The following is a 5054-nucleotide window of genomic DNA, read 5'->3' on the forward strand; positions in this document are numbered from 1 at the left end:
ACAACGGGCGTGTGTGCTATCCATCGGGTCATGCATGCACTCTGTGCAGGTACCCGACGACTCCTTGTTTTTTTTTTAGTTGGAAATTGTTTCATTTTTACTGCAGACTCCGAAGCTACCACAGAATCAATACACCCCGGTGGCGCGAAATGAAAAACTAACTGTACCGGTTTCTACCGGGTACCGCAGGGGCGTCGGATCCATCCCATGATTCGTGCGTACAAATCACTCATGTACCGTAGTTAATGTATGAACAGTGGCCGAATGATTTTTTGTTGTGTGTATTCGCACACAATAGATACAGTGGACCCCACACCCGTACTTAACTCATTGTGTCCATCTTTCACCTCCCTGCCTCTCGGTATTGTTCGAGGAACTGCCGGATTCGGTTGGCCTGCCGTGCAGCACCATGGCGCCGCCACCGCTGTTCCGCAACCGCGCCGTCGCGAGGAACTAGAGCGGACCTCCAAGCTTCAGCGTCGTAGATTCATAGTCTGCATTTGAGGGCGGGAGGTAACAAAGTCCAAGCCCTTTAGTATATGTTGCCGCTTTTGATTTGTTAGATGGCGTAACTCGAATCCCAAATACTCCATGAGTCCCATCATTCAGTGCAGTTCTCACGGCCCATGGTCGCTGCAATTTCCTGGTTGTCAACGTATAAGAAATCCCCGGAGTATCGTGAGCATATAATAGATCTTGATTCGAGCGCGGCATGTTGTTGTCTAGTTAGAATTGCCATTATCTCTGTCGTAGGGGCAGTATTCATTTGTTGATTTCTACATTTTGTATGAGTTACAGGAAATTTGTTGTTTTTTGTCATTTAAGGACTGTGTGGATTTATATAGCTTTTTTCAAGCATGGTTTGATTAGCAGATCATTTGATTACTAAGTGGATCACAGGTTCACTGAACTCTGGAAAATAGGAAGAAAATTTATCTGGAAATGAGCTCTGCGAACGTAGATCGACTAGATTTACAAAAAGACATAAAATGAATATAGTTGACATCGAATCAGAGAAAACAGAGTCTGAAAAACCAATGCATGATCCGAGGAAGCAGAGCAAGAGGGCAGGTAGAAAGGAAGCCTGAAAACAAGAAGAAAACACAGTAAATATTTGAGGACCTTTCTAAAATTGAGAAAGCTCATTAACAACGAGCCGAGCCAGAACATGGCCGGAGATGGGGACATCGTAGCTCGCCATAGGGTTGTCGGCAGAGGAGGGTAAGGAGGTTGACGGGTTTGAGTGCAAAGGATTCACCAGAGCCGGAGAAGAGGACACGGCTTAGAGGGATGACTAGGGGCAAGTGCGAACCAGCAAACGGCGATGCACGGCCGCTTGATGACAGTCACAAGTGGCGGTGACAGGTGCTTCGCTCGGTGCCAGAGAGGGTTCGTCAGAAGCGGGAGGAGGAAGACAAATGTGAGGAAGAAAAAAGATGCGAGGCTGCTCGGATGGAGAAGAGAAAAGTGACTTAAACAGATTTTTTTTCTTTCAACAGCCTACGAATTTAATTTTGATTTACAAGTTTGTGGAATGAATGTATAATTGATATGTACTATGTCGATGTCAAGATTATTTTTCAAGATTTCTAGATGCACATTTTGACTAGCTAGTGCACTAGCACGCCTCATGTATCTAGTGAATCATCCGAAATGTCCAAGATAAAACATCACATGAAAACTAAGGGAAATGAACTTACTATGAAAAATAAATATGCACTATTTAGTTTACGTATCAAGAGCAGGCATTGTTGATACAAAAGTAGGAAGAAATGCACACAAGGAGTATCAAGTATACACGGGAACATAATCACAACCGGGCAGGTATGCTAATTGCACGGAAACGGTTTTAGTACATTGAAGTCGAACATGAAAACCCAAAACTGCGAAGTTTTTACAGCATCAACAAGGTGTTTTTTTTTTGTTTTTTTTTAAGAGGGAGAGATTATCAACAAGGTGTGTCCGAGTGTCCTATCCTGTCGTCTTCGATGATACAGTACAGTACTACTCTACTTGCACGCGCGCGCTGTCCTCGGCGAGACAGTCATGGTCGCCAAAGCTCCAGAGCCCCAGCTGGCTGTCGTCGATCTTCTCAGCATCGGCGCCGAACAGGCCATCCAGCCACTCGTACGAGCTGCTGTCCAAGAAGCCGAATTGGTCATCGAACACGAAAGGATCTAACAGTTGGTCGGCGGAGTCGTCGGCCGCTGCCGGCAGAACCGCGTCGGCTTCGATCCGGGGCCGCTTCTTGGCGCTGCCCAGGTCGACGACAGAGTGGCTGGACTCCACTTCAGCATGGACAGATTGCGCCATGACCTCGCCGGACGCGGACATGCCCTGCCATGAGAAGTCCGGCAGGGCGCCGCTGGATTCGGAGCTCATCCCGCCGGCATGCGCTGCTCCAGCATCACCCTCTTCGTCGTCGTCGAGGTCAATAACAACGAACGGTGTCGGTTTCGCGGCTACACGGCACTTGGGTGCGCTTGTTGTGGGCGAGGAGGGGAAGTTGAGCCTGGCGTTGGCGCCGCGGAAGTCGCGGGCGGCGTCGTCGTAGGCGTGCGCGGCGTCGTCGGCGGAGGGGAAGGTGCCGAGCCAGAACCGGACGCCCTTGACGGGGTCGCGGATCTCTGCCGCCCATTTGCCCCACGGCCGGCGCCGGACGCCCCTGTACTGCGCCGGCCTACTGCCGCCGACCCCGAGCACTGGCGCACCTCCTCCTCCTCCTCAGAGTCCTCGTCGAAGCGCTTGAAAGCAGCCTCGAAGTCGTCCACCCTCTGCCGCTTGGGCAAGAGGTGGACCGCCGTGACGCTCCTGGGCGGCGCGCTCGGTATGAGCTCGGCGAGGATTGCACCGCGGCACATCTTTGTTCACTTCTCGCTGTGTGTACGTGACTAAGGTATACGTGCCTGCGTGCCCTGGCCTGTCGGTCGCTACCCTGTTTCTTACGTACTTGAGTGACGACCTCAGAGCAGCTTGATCAAGGTTGTGCGTGCGGTAGTGTTGCGTTTGGTCGTGGTGTCCGGAGGTAATATATAGACGGCGAGCCGCTTGGAGGGGCCGAGGGGGCAGAGTCTCCAAAATTCATGGCGGATAAGAGCATGTCCAACAGCCGTGCTTCGCGCCGCGCGCTAAAAACTAGTTTGCCGCGTGGAGTTCGTCTGGTTTTGCGTGGCCGCCAGCGCTGGCTCCAACAGCCGCGCTAAAATGCAGCGCGCGCGCCGTTCCAGCACAGCGCAAAAAATGCAGCGCGTGCGACTCGCCGGGGCATTGCATAAATGGCATTTTGGACCCAAAATGAAGTTGAAACATTCAAAATGCAATGAACATGACATATAAAATTTCACACAAAGAAGTTGATGAAGAAAAGTTCATGCCCACAAGTTCAAAATCATGCCCACAAGTTCATCCAGCCAAGTTCAAAATGCAAATCAAGTTCAAGACACAAATGAAAGACACATCAATCCTCGTCATCGTCTTCGTCCTTGTCCTTATCTTCGGAAGACGATTCTTCCGCCTCCGAAGATGCATCTTCCTCCCTCTCCTCATCGCGCACCGCATCACGTGAAGCTCCGACGGTGTTGGCAAGATTTTCAACGGCATCTTCATGGAAATGTGTGTGAGGAGGCACATCGAAAGACATTCCGCCCATGGCGGCCGGAGGTGCACCCATGCCTCCCATGAGAGAAGCAAAACTCATGCCTCCCATGGTGGCCATAGCGTCGGGGGTGCTCCAAAGCCACCCATGCCTCCCATGGCACCTAAACCGCCCACGGTACCTCCGAAGCCACCCATGCCATCCATGGCGCCGAGGCCACCGCCACCCATGGCGCCGAGGCCACCGCCACCCATTGCACGAACCATGGCTTTTTTTGGATCAAGACTTCTGCACGGGCAAGATTGACATACTCCTTTTGCGCCGCATTGAGGTTAGATGTGTCCAAGAAGAACAAGTGCTTCTCCCATTCCAACAATCTAGTTCGCTCCTCATTGCTCACCTTCCTCTCCTCCAAAGCCACCTTCCTCTCCTCGGCCGCCACCCTCCTCTCCTCGGCCGCCAACCTCCTCTCCTCGGCCGCGGCATCTTGGTTCCTTGCCATTTTCCTCACCTCGTTGGCTTCTTTTCTTGCCTTCACAATAGCTTCTATAGCATTTTTGAGCTCATCATCTCCTTTCCTCTTCTTCTTTTCGGTTTTGTCTTTCTTGCACCCATCCGGACGCTTTGGCTTCGAGTATGAAACCGAGTTGGGTGTGGGGCTTCTCTTGCCGTCATCACTTGATGCATCACCCTCCTCATCATCATCATCCAACTCAATTGTTTGCTTGCGTTTGTTGCTCAAATGCAAATCATCCAAATCTTCACGCTTCTTCCATTTCTCATCATCCTTCAACACGTTATAGCAATAGGGCAAGGTAAAGACCCTTCCTTTCTTGATCTTCCCCTTCTTGGTTTTCCTCTCCTCTTCTTTGAACAAGTTTTGCGCAATGTTGTACTACATGAAAACAAAGCAAGTTAGCACCAACAACAAGTACGATGAACATGTATGAAATGCCACTTACTCTATCGTCCTCATTTGTGCCACTTGGGTTCAACTTGTCAACCGCCTTTTGACAGGCCGCCCACCTTTGACAATCCGAGTTGATTGTCGACCATCAGGACCGAAGTGATCTCTCGGAGCGGTCAATTCCACTCACGTTGTGAACATCAAAGTGTTCTTTCATCCGCCCCCAATAAGCATCTCTACTTTGATCACCTCCAACGGATGGATCCCTCGACACTTGCAACCAAGTATTGCATAGTAAGATGTCATCGGCGTTGGTGTAATTGCCCGCTCTTCCTTTCGGTGCGTCGACAATGCCCTCACCCTCCTCGTCCAACTCGAACTCATGGTCTTCGAAATGCATGTCATTGGTTTGAGACCAATGCGAATTGTTGGAGCCAACACCCATAGTTGACATGTATGCATCATCATTGAGACTACAAAGTTTTTTGAACAATGCAAATAAGGTATCTATATGTGAATGCATTGAAAAATAACAAGAAAAGAAAAGTTGGA

At 50.3% G+C, this 5054-nt stretch overlaps 1 pseudogene; it reads right to left on the reverse strand.

The window, feature by feature from the left end:
- Window positions 1–1807: 1807 nt before the first annotated feature.
- On the reverse strand, window positions 1808–3010 carry LOC123100352 (ethylene-responsive transcription factor 3-like; annotated as a pseudogene).
- Between the last annotated feature and the right edge of the window lie 2044 nt (window positions 3011–5054).

The sequence above is a fragment of the Triticum aestivum genome, chromosome 4D (assembly GCF_018294505.1).
Source record: "Triticum aestivum cultivar Chinese Spring chromosome 4D, IWGSC CS RefSeq v2.1, whole genome shotgun sequence".
Taxonomy (NCBI): Eukaryota; Viridiplantae; Streptophyta; class Magnoliopsida; order Poales; family Poaceae; genus Triticum; species Triticum aestivum.